Source organism: Myotis brandtii, unplaced genomic scaffold (genome assembly GCF_000412655.1).
Source record: "Myotis brandtii unplaced genomic scaffold, ASM41265v1 scaffold237, whole genome shotgun sequence".
NCBI classification, from domain to species: Eukaryota; Metazoa; Chordata; class Mammalia; order Chiroptera; family Vespertilionidae; genus Myotis; species Myotis brandtii.
This window is the reverse complement of record NW_005358943.1, coordinates 52,659-65,333: the sequence shown is the minus strand read 5'-3', so window position 1 is coordinate 65,333 and position 12,675 is coordinate 52,659. Positions and strand designations below refer to the sequence as shown.

General features: G+C 36.6%; 1 pseudogene; it reads right to left on the bottom strand.

Annotated features, from left to right (window-relative positions):
- The window catches only part of LOC102259115, a 41,746-nt pseudogene extending 33,459 nt beyond the window's left edge, over positions 1 to 8,287 (bottom strand).
- Positions 8,288 to 12,675: the final 4,388 nt, after the last annotated feature.

Sequence of the window (12,675 nt, the reverse complement as noted above, 5' to 3'; positions counted from 1 at the left end):
TCTGTACCTGTAGAAACTTGCACATACAAACCAATTCATATACATGGAAACACTGTTCATTCCTTAATCCAGAGAGTGTATCTTAGTTTTCTTTTAATCCCAGGACCTTTAGCCTTTCAGTAAATATTTCTTGAATGAATTCTAAAATCTCTGTTTATAAAGAAAACATGTCTTATCAGTTGAATGCATAAATTACCTATTGCTACTATTAAAAATTTTCACAAATATGGTGTTAACAGTTATTTTACAGCTCTGTAGGTCAGAAATCTGACACGAATCACTTTGGGTTAAAATTAAGGTGTGGCAGGGCTGCATTCTTTTCTCTCGGTTCCAGGCAGGGTCTATTTCCTTTCTTTTTCCAGCTTCCCAAAGCAGCCCAGTTTCCTTGTGGCCCTTTCCCTCCACTTTTAAAGCAAGCAAAGGTAAAGTGGAGTCCTTATGTGGCATCGCTCTGAACTCTTCCATCTTCACATCTCCTGCTAACTCTGATTCTCCTACTTCAATATTATAAGACCCTGTGATTACATTGGATCTGCCTGATAATCCGGATTTATTTATCTCAAGGTCCATAATCACATCTGCGGAATTGCTTTTGCCAAGTAAAAGGCAACATCTTCACAGCTTCGGGAGATTAGAACTTTAACATCTCTGGGGGGCTGCTGTTCTGCTAGAACATAGTATATGCCAGAGGCTAAAGCACCAGAGGTCTTTTCCTTGTAACTGCACAGGGAAATTCTTTCTTGGTTGACAAACGCAGGTGCTTTGGCCACCTGTCTGAGGTTTTAGCTCAAAAGAAAGAACTCCGTTCTTTATGTTTAGATTTCATTTCAAATGTATAATCAGCAATTATTCTCTATAGCTCCATATTGATGAGCTATCACTTGAGTTCCAAATACAATAAATTCATAACACATTAGTTCATTGCACAGTGACAGGATTCTATGTGGTACATGGCTGATTTCATAGAACAGGACTTAAGAGATGCCTTCTTTCCTGCTGACAGCTTTGCAACCCTATGTGAATCACTTTTGGTCGCTGCACCTCATTTGTTCATGTATAAATTGCATGTGATAATTAAATCTCTCTTACTCAACTTCCAGAACCAATAAGATCTCAATGAAAGTGTCCTGTACAGTGTAGAGCTCTCTTTATATATGTACTATTTCTCCTGGCCTTAGTAAAGGACCCTTTTGTACTGTAGTGTTTTATTTGCTTTGATGGAAACATACACCATGGTAAATCTCAGCACATTATGGAAAGTAACTCGGCATTTTGTAAAACCAATACTTAGTACTGCTTCGAATGTTAAACTTTTGGTCAATTATACACAGCAGATTTCTTTTGCCTTGTTTCTTTTGGAAAAATAATATTAATCCATGGCCCACGTTTCTTTCTGTAGTTCTGTTACATAAATGTGAACCTTCAATGCCTCAATAATTCTAAGTATATTTTTAATTAAGAAATCTCTAGGACAGTGGTTTCCCAAGTTATGTTGTAAGCAAGAGAAGCCTTTTTGCAAGAAAATATTACATGGAGCTGCCATATACAAAGCAAATGTATGAAGAGCTGCCCTGTTTGAACAGGAAGATGAGAGACATCAGTTCATTGGTTAGCACCCCCCATACACATTCCAGTGTCTGCTAAGGCACCCCCAGTGGGTTTTAGTGAACAATGGTTATCTATTTGAAAAGTATTTAGTAAGTTCTAAAGTGTACAAACTAATATATAGTAGGTACAGGTCTAAAAGCTATGGGGACTATAAATGTATATGTGTGTGCAGAGCAGGTTAAATAAATACAAGTTCTCCACAAGTTTATTTTGTAAATGCTAATGCTAAGTCAATGTTTGTTCTCTGAGTTAACCTCTCCTATGAAACCATAACCCATGTGAATATTTACATTTACAATTATTTTCTTGAAAGTTATATTGTAAATTCATAAACTAGGTATTTATATATTGTTTATATTATAATGTGCATACTATATATGTACATATATACAGGATTAAAAAAACATACACTGTATAATTTTAAAAATTCTATTTCTGAATCTTCATCATGAATAGAGAGAACATAGGTTATGATGTTGCAGCCTTAGGTCTTGTATATTTAATGTACACATGAGTATTTGAAGCATTTTTATTAATCCTCTTAGAGGAAAATTTGGAAAACATTTGTCAGAGTTACATTTAGTTTGTAATAAGCAATTATGTAGTTCAATTTTTTACTTTGTGTTTTTATAGTATGCTTATAATTTTACAGTAGAATTTCCAATTTGGTTCCTAAATATCTTCAGAAATTGTATTTGATACTCTTATCCTGTTAACTGTATGAGAATATCTGTGTACAAACTTTTTAAAGCTTAATGATTGGGAAGAGAGAAAATTTTCCTATTTTTTAAATATGGCATCAGATGAATAAGTCATTACTTTTATATTCTGTTTTTAAGAAATAGGTTATTTGATTTTCCACATTGCACACAATTTGGCTTATGTTGCCACATGAAAATAAAGTGACTTGTGAGAAACAGGTGATTATTCAAGAATATAATTTACTTGAGAAGTAAGCAACAAAAAAGAGAGAACTCATGGACACGATTGTGAGGGGTGGAGGTGGAATAGAGGGGATAAACCCTCTCTATTGGAAAAAATAAAATAAAGAAACAAACTAAAATGTTTTAAACATTTTGATTCAAATCCTAAAAGACTTTAGTTTCATTCTTTTTTAAAGAAAGGATTATTAAATTTACTTTTAAACTTAACTCACATCATTAAGGGTATTTATTAGAATACTAAGCGATATTTGTGCCCTGTCCTGCATCCACTTTTTGGACTCCTTTTTTTCCTTGATCATAGCCAGAATGTAAGCTCCATTCCTATGTGCACTTGGCCTTTGAGAGGTTCTATAGCTAATGGAAAAGACTAGGTATGATTCCAAGTTCTGCCTCTTTCAAAATTCACTGCCACAAGGAAAGTTGGTAAGTCTCAAGTAGTAGCGTAGGTTTTCTCAATTTAATTTACTAGCCTGAAAAAGGGTATAGTCGGGAAAGTAGGGGAGTTACAGGAATTAAATGACATAAAGAATGTGAAGTTTATGGTACAGTGCAGGGCACGTGTTGAGTGACCAATGAGTGCTGTGCTTCCCTTGTTCTGGTAACTAGAAAATAAGTTTCAGACTGAGAGCTTCTAAATTTATATCTCCAGCTTCAACCCCTCTCTTGAATTCCAGACTCGTATAACCAGCTGCAATAAATGACCTTTCAACACATCTCAAACCCCATGTGTTCCACATGGAACTCCCAATCGTTGCCTCCAACCGGCTCCTCCTGTAACTTTCCCAATCCCAGCTGATGGCAACTCCAGGCTTCCGGGGGCTCTGTCAAAGATCCTGGTGGCACCCACGCCTCCTCTCATTCTCTTTACATCACTCCCAATCTACCTGCAAGTTCAGTTGGTTCTACTTGCCACATAATCCTGAATCTGAGTACTTCTCACTACCTGTACGGCAACACCTGAAGTCAAGCTAACATCATGCCTAGTACTAATTACTACAGAAACCTCTCAGCAGTTCTCTCTGCTTTCCTGAGTGACTTCAGATTATGTCAGTTAATGTTACTCTTCTGCTCAAAATCCTCCAATGACAGAGGAAAAGTCAAGGACTCTCTAACACCCTACAAGGTCCGATGTCATTGAGCTCCTTTATGTCTGTCATTACCTCATCTCCAGTTACCTGTCCCCTCATTTTGTTTCAGCTCCTCATTGAGAGCATTTGCACTGGCTCTTCTCTCAGCCTGGAACACTCTCTACTTAGATATCCTCGTAGCTCGTTTTCTTAGTGCCTGTGTCTTTAAGGATTTAATCCAGTGTTGCCTTCCTGATGCTGATTAGCCTGACCGCCTCCCAAGCCCATTTCAAATTGAAGCCCCTACCCACATTCCCTACTACCAATCCCTTTTACCTTACTTTCTCTCTTTAAGAGCACTTATTACTAATTTTATATACATTTTTTATTATTATATACATTTGTTATTTATTATGTTTCTCTTCCACTAAAATTTAAGCTCCATGATGGTGGAGCTACTTTTTTGTTTTGTTTTGTTCACCAATACTTCCAAAGCATTTAGAAAGTGTCAGGCACATAATGGATGCTCAAAAGATACTCATAGAATGAATTAGATTATTAGCAAAAATTAAATCAGAAGAATGCATTTCTAGAGTTTTTTTTACACATCTCCCATACTATTTATTTAAATGGAACCAGTTTAGACAGAATAGCAATTAAGGTAGTCAATTTGCCATTTGGAAAACAACTGAGAATCAACATATATTAAGCAATGAAGATATGATAGTGGCTTTGGAAATGGACTACATGAGATTAATTCCTGTTTCAGCCACATAAAAATCTCATCGGGATCATCAGTTTTCTGATTATTTTATAATCAACCTGAATACTTTAAAATAATTAATAATGGAGTCAGTACCCACAAAAATGATCTTGTTTTTTTCCCCATTTTTTTTTTAGCCAGCAATTGTTTTTCTTAAGCATCCAAAATCCATAAATGTGGACATTCATTTTATTCTTTGAAGAAGCCATCCTTTCAAGATTAGGAATTATATCTCCAAATCAAAATATAAAATTCCATCATTATTTATCTACATATGTCTTCCTCACATGTACCCAGCATTTTCCATTTATTTTCGGCTCGTACACTTGCATCCTGTCACCAGACCTTAAACTGTCCTTCTTATGTTGGATTTGTGACTTTGTGCGTCATCAAGAGCTGTTCTCAAAAACGCAGATTCAATTATGTCTAACAAACAGGCCAAATACCTAATCTGCCACCATTAAAACTGTATTAACCTGCTTTTATTCAGTGGGGGAGTTGAATACTAGAGCAAGACCACATTTGTGTCCACAGCTGCTTCCTTTTGGGCCAAAACCGTGCCACGATATTCTAGACAAGTGCTTTTAAAGAGTCGGTACATAAAACACACTTTTAGGTATCAAAGCCCCTCCTTACTGTTCTGGGCATCTAGTTTCCCATCTGTTTTCCACCTTCCAGAGGGTCTACCTTGTCTTTTTCGGGTGCCTACCGCATTACCTTCTGTTCCTCTCATTAAACCCCCTTTTCCAGAAACAATCTATCATTTATGTCTTTGTGTGAACTATTTATCCTGGAAGTATTTGCTTTTATAGCTTAATTTTCAACTAAATAAATAGTATTTTTTTCCCTTAAAAATTGGATATGAGTAAGTTGTGGGAAACCTATTTTGAGAAGGCTTTTTGGCACTGTGACAACCTCAACAGGTATTACGCCCCTCGCCATTGTTTTATAATGTATGTTCCCGAACTGACGATTTTATGTCTGCTGATTATTTTGTTACTAGGTGGCATTTAATGTTTTCCTTCTGATAAATCATCTTTTCTTCTTTTTAGTGAAGCTTCAGAAATCCAGAAATGAATAGAATGGAAAATAAAAATCTCATGTTTCTGCCCCTTTCAATAAATCATTATTATTATGCTCAATTTATTTCACAGTTACTGGAATTGGGAGATATATATGACATACTCACAAATTTGATAGTGGGAAAGAATAGTTTATTTATTCAATTCACACTTATTTTATTATGAAACGGAACATTTCATGTTTATTAACTATTTGTATTTTCTCTCTTGTGAATTATCGTCTCATGAGCATTTTAAATATTAATATTTACTTATTCTAAATGATGCTAAAACATTTCAAATGTGTTGCTTGCTTTATACATTTATTTAATATGTTTTTGAAATGCAAATGAGCAGTAAACTGTTAACACAGAAATATTTGAGAGAGGTAAGACTGGAGAAAATAGGGAATTTGGTGAAATAATCTACCAAGCAACATGAATCAGTATCACAGTTCAATATGCATATGATGGAAAGCATTGGCAACAGAAAGTATAAAAGGTGAGGACTGAGAGAAAAATAATCTGAGTAATATTTCTGAAAACCCTTTGTATCTCACACTACTTATGTGTCCCTCTAATGGTGTGAATGTTATTGGCGAAGATTCTAGGATACCATTTCTTGTTTCATATGTCAATTTGCTACTTGTTTTGCGAATTACTTGATAACAGAAGAGCCTTTACACTTAAGAACATTTGGCATGTCAAGTGATAAATACTTATATAATTTTTCTTTCTGATTTTTTATGCAAAATTTCTAGGCACTAATCTAAAAGAGTTTTAATCATATAGTGTTTGCATTGTTTAAATGTATTTTCTGTGCTTAAAGATTTAGTGGAGCTGAATTCAAACATATGTAACAGACCTCGAAAATTTGGAATAATTTCTTTTTTATAATAAGGTTTATATTCTACCTTCTGGAATATCTAACAAGGCCTCCAACATGCTGGCCACGTCTTGCACATTGGGCTTGATTAGCATGATACAATGGACCAATGTGGTATTCTGCAAGATGTCCAGACAGTTCTGACACTGCAGGCTACTAGTATATTATGACAGAGGGAGGGGAGAGTTAACATGGTCTCAGGGCAACTGTAAATGTATACTTTTATATATTACATGTGATTACAAATTGTTTCTGATTTTCTTTTCTGGTATGGATAGGAAAGAACTCATTCCCCTGACCAAAGACCATGTGCCATGTACCTTAGGTCATATTTCATCAAAGATACAACATCTGTCATGGCCACCACAGCTGGGGCTGCTGCTTGTTGTCTACTGTCATCCTTGGGACCCTTCCGGTTTTTGAAAAAGCCAAATCATTGAATTACATGGGGACATGATGAGAACCATGGTTTAGATCTTAAGGGAGGCACTAATTTTTGCCTAATAATATGTTTTGAATTGTGACTTCAAGTAGCTCACAACTCCATAAGAGGCTAGATGTCTAAGCAAGTAATTATAGATTTCTTTTAGTGCAATAAAAAAGGTAAGTACATGGTATTTAAATAGTTGCAGCCTTGAAATAGGGGGGAACCTAGAAAACTGCTTAAGGAAGTGAAAGTGGTAATGCTTTGAACTGTGTTTTCAAAAAGGTAGTCAGAGAGGCATGGGTAGGGGAGGAGGGGGAGAGCAAAACAATATTCAAGGCAGAAAGAGCAAGAAGCAAGAAATAATAAAATAGCATGGGGATGTTTTATGTCTATGTGGTTCAGTCTTGAAGCTACTTAGTTACATGTGGCTAGTAAGCACATGAAATGTAGCTAGTGCAACTGTGGACTTTTATTTAATTAATTTTACTTAATTTAATGTCATTTGCACATCTGGCAGGTAACTTCTGGATTGGAGTGTGTCGCTATAGAAGAAAATGTAATGTTCACTTTCTTATAACTCTAGGAGTAGTAACTAGCTTCTTTATGGAGGTAGAAAGCTATATTTATGTTTAGCATTGCAATTTAGAAACGTGCTTCCTGTGGGGCAGACCTTTGACTTTCTCAACTTGTAGAGACGGTTATTATTTCTCTAAAGCAAGTAGATGTTACTGAGTCAGGAGATTCCTATGACACCACACCTGGAGTGACCAAATTGTGAATGGTGGCCCCTGGAACTGTGCATGGAACATCCTTGGCCACCCTGTAAGCTGTGCCACTGCTCAAGGGAATATCTTATTCATTTGCATATCTGCAATGCCTGGCATGCAGTCATCTTTATTCTGGTAAAATAGGCATGCATGAGTTCATTTGAAATATCTACATTAATGAAGGATAGTAATTTTACCTTGTAAAAATCATTTTTTACTATGTTCCAATAGAACTCATGTAAATTTTCCCTTTGTTCTCTATATATTCATTGATTCGTTCTATATTTATTGAGTACTTACTTTGTAACAATATTAATTTAAATATTTGGAACACAAAGGTAATTTAGACACTGTACATGCCTTTATAAATTTACAGATTAATGAAGATGGAATGCCATAAATGTGCTACATCATGGAAATAAATCATGTATAGGCACATCATAGTTTTGAACAGCAAAGGAAGAAGATGTGATTTTTGTCTGGCTGAGGATAAAATGGAGTGGATATAAGCAAAGAAGTTTATATACACTCAGAGTTTAATACACTTGCCCAGGGTAACTTTATTATTCAGTGAAGGTGCCAACCTTTGAACCCAGGTCTGTACAACACCAAAGCCCATGCATTGCACTGGAAGTCACTGGCATCAGTAATGAACAGCGCAACGTGCTTGGAGAAGTCAGGTGGCACAATACCACTGAAGTACAGGATACAAAGAGATGGGACTGAAGAGGTAGAGTAGAGATCATGAAAAACCATTGGTGCCATGGTAACTACACTGGGATTTTTCTGTAAGTCACATGGAGCCTTGGATGGGTTAGTTTTAGACTAGACCCATGGTCGGCAAACTGCGGCTAGTGAGCCACATGCGGCTCTTTGGCCCCTTGAGTGTGGCTCTTCCTAAGCCTTAGGAGTACCCTAATTAAGTTAATAACACTGTACCTACCTATATAGTTTAAGTTTAAAAAATTTGGCTCTCAAAAGAAATTTCAATCATTGTACTGTTGATATCTGGCTCTGTTCACTAACGAGTTTGCCGACCACTGGACTAGACAATGACATCATGGTTCCTAAAGACATTTAGGAGCTAAAATCAACAGCAGATTTGGCTAATTGTTTGACTTGAACTTGTATTCAAATTGGCTTTATTATTTCCTGAATACACAGTTGCTGGGAAGTGGCAGAGTTCTACTCTGGTGTATTCTGGCTACCAGCCAGCATAGGAGTAAAAATTCACCATGAATAGTCAGCCAAGAGACACATGTGGATTTTTAAAAAGTAATTTGCATCTGTCAGTGGAAAGCTTTTGCTATATTTTGGTTTTTTATCATTGGTTTGTTTTAATGTATGTTTATAAAAACATAAAGTAACAACTCAACAGGTTTCTGATCAAGGTGCCAAATCATTTCAAGGATTTGACCAGGGTTTGTTGATCCCCTTGCTGCTTCCTGACTTCATGTGCTCAAAACCATCCACCATCAGCTCTCAGCCCCATGGCAAAATAAGTCAGGCAAGCAGAAACCAGAGCCAAGTGTTCTAAGAAGTTCTAGCATGTGAGGAGTTTTCTACTTTGTGCGTGGTAACCCACAAGACTGATGATCTGAGATTGAGAGAGACCTTGACTCATGGTACATCCCCTTCCCTACCTCCCTGATGGAGCATTTTTTTCATGTCTACTCACAGCTTGGACTAAAGCACGGCTCCTCATGCAGATGAAAGTATATTTTGTTCCAAGTGTAGAGGCATGTTTTTCCTTTCCTTTTTGTTTGGTATATTTCTTCTCCTGCTTCAAATGCTTTCTTTGCCCAACTCCTGGCTATCTCTCTAGAACACTTTTCTTGGGCTCATAAGCATCAGATTAATCTGCAGCTGCCTAGAAACAGGCTGGCTGGACAGAGAGGAAACAGGCAGGCACGGTTTTGAAATGTGTACACAGCATTGAGTGCCAAGAACTTCTGCACAATCTAGCTGCTAAGGGATAAGAATTTATGTTAGAATAGAGGAGTGATGACGTGAGTAATAGGAAAAAATTCTTTAAATGTCTAGGAAACCATAGATGTTAGGAATGCAAGCAGGCATTTCTGCTAATCATTCGGAGAAGTGAGTTTCAATAAGTTGAGTGCCCAAATGTGAATTAGTGATTATTGAACATGTATCTCTTTCTTGATTATCCATGCATTTCATAATGATTGATAATATCCTGATTTTCAATTTGATGGCTAGTCCATTTAAAAAAGATGGACATGTGTACTTATACTATACTTTATTTTATAAATGTTTTGGTATGAATTATTTAGAATCTGATGCCTATGGAAATATCTATTGCAAAATTCCAAAATTATTCATTCATTTGTTCAATCAATGTTATTGAGCATCATCCATGTGTGCTAGGCCAGGTGCCCTCCCATGTGCTGGGGATATAGTGGTGATTTTTTTATGAAGTGTCATGGCTCCATTCCTAATTTTGTCTTCTTCTTCCAGTCAATTAGTATATACAGCTTTCAGAGCTCTTGTATTTGGAAAGCAGGAAGGTCACCCACTTTGAAAGTGTCTTGTTTGCACTGTTGTTTTTTGTTGTTGTTTTTTGTTATTGTTGTTTAATAAGCTAAATAAAGCTAGTGGGTAAAACAGAATACATTTCTTTAGGGGAAAAAATAGCCCTGCTCTCCAGGAGCTTAGACTTTGTAAGACAGTGTTTTTCAAACTGTGATTCCTGGATCAGGAATATCAGCATTATCTGGGAACTGTCATAACTACAGATTTTCAGGCACCATTCAGACCTACTGAATCTGAAACTCTGATGGGAAAGTCCAGTCATCTGTCTTTAACAGGCCTTCCTGGTGATTGGGAGAGTTTGAGAACTATTGCAGAAAGACAGTCAATAAACAAATGATTAAGAAAACCAAGGAACACCGAGTGCTAGGAAGAAAATAAAGTAGGGAGAAAGGGTAGAGTGGAAAAGGGTGCACTGGCGTGGTCAGGGGAGGCTTCTTTGAGGAGCTGTTGGAGCACTTGAGTGATGTGAGGAAGCAACTGTCAGAGTGTCTGGTGGTCAGGCTTTGCAGTAATCTAGGTTAGAGATTTTAATGAGTTGAGTGTGGTTAGAATTGTGATGTATTTTGAAGGCAGAGACTCTAGAATCTGGGAAGGCCTGTGTGGATTCCTAATCTATCTCACCCCCTTCCTCATCCTCAGAGGTAACCTCTGTGTAGGGCGGTCTAGTGGTTAGGAGAATGGGGCTACAGAGCGCCTCTGGACCATTGAGCAAGTTAGTAATCTCACTCTACCTTAGTTTTCTTAAAAGGGAAGGATAATATACCAACCTCACAGAGTACTTGTGAAGATTAAATGAGTTCACCTGTATAGCATGTTTTGAAAAGCGTGCTATATAGCAATCATTACTTAAGTGTTTATTGTTTTTATTGTCATCATTATGTTGAATTTTACATTCAAGAGACTCTAATGTGGCCTACCAACTGGAATTTGAAGGACTAAAAGTTGCTTTAAAAAAATAATAACATGATTGTTCCTTTTATGAATTGTTCTGAGTGTAAACATCCTGATTTATCTTGAGTCTTTTTGCTATCACCTGTTTCACTGTGTGCTTTCAGACCATCTAAGGTGCTTCCATTGAAACAAAGTGGAAATTATTTTAAGCAAAGACTCTTCAATGTCAGTTATTATTTCAAAATTTAACACTAGTCACTAGCCATATAAGATTTAGTCTTAACAGGATTTTTGCTAATATGTTATGTAATATTAATGCTGCCTGAGTGCATTTGAATCCAGTGAAGGGCGATATTAAAATTTGACAGACTTTGCAAAGTATTACTATATGTTTTGAGGGTTTCAAGCCCTCTGCTGAGTTTACTAAAGACTACTTCTAAGAGCATGAGAGCGTCAGTGATTGAAAGGCAGACCAGGGGAGAGAGTTACCAAAGTAAGGAGATTGCAAAACAAGAAAATGAGTTACTAAAAATTGCTATCTTATCAGTATTGAGAGCCAAAGAAAATGTTCCCACTTGGAGATTTTTGCTTTTTCCCTGAGTATATATAAATAAGGATTAAGTAATAATAATAATAATAATAAGCTTTCCGAGTAAAATAAAATACCCCCCTGTTCTAGGACTTTATTTTGAAATTGATGAGGCTTTGAACACTAAGATAAAATTTACCTGAAAGTTATTTGGAAATTCTGAGGCCACTTTTCTCCTCCTCTCAACTCATGCAAAGATTATTGTCTGAAATCTCTATTGTGACATGAACATCACACTTGATGATGGCTCCACACCTTCACTCCCTTTGCCCATTGGATTGGGCACCTAAATAAAAATGTCTTATCTTCTATTTAATTAGTGCTATTTTTCCACAAAAAAATTATTTTTCTTTCTAATAATATTTATCATTCTCAAGTGGACTTCTAGTCAATAACTCTGTTGGCACCTATTTATTGGTTTTTAATTTTGTATTTTAACAATCCAGCAATACTTCCTTTTTATTGAGATTGCATTTTATCTTTTGAAAAAAAATAACTCGTTTACATGTGATTACATTTTTAAACTGTATCCAGAATCTAAAAATTGACTTGAAAATATGCTTTCCTGTCAAATTTGCTAAAGAAATATAGTGCTGCAATTAAAGCAAGTCAACATGGGAAAACATGGGAATACAAGCATGTCTAATGTGCCTTAGAAACCTCTAAGCACCTGGTCACAGAGATCTGCATTTCATGAATAATCTACAAATTCACTTGATCAGTTCATAACAAGGAATGTGGGATGTGGAGTACTGAAGATTCAATAAAAGCTATCATCCATTTATTTTAGAAAACATTTAGTGCCAGTCATAACTGGTTTTATTTCTTTTACTTGTATCTCATTTTACATCAATATGAGTTTATATTGCTAACTAGAGGCCCGGTGCACAAAAATTTGTGCACTCGGGGGGGAGGGGGGGGGCCTCAGCCCGGCCTGTGCCCTCTCGCAGTCTGGGACCCCTCGGGGGATGACTACCTGCTGGCTTAGGTCTGCTCCCTGGGGGATTGGGCCTAAGATGGCAATCAGACATCCCTCTGGAAGCCCAGCAGCCCTCGGGGGATGTCCACTTGCCAGCGGGGAGCAGACCTAAGCTGCAGTCAGACATCCTTAGCGCTGCTG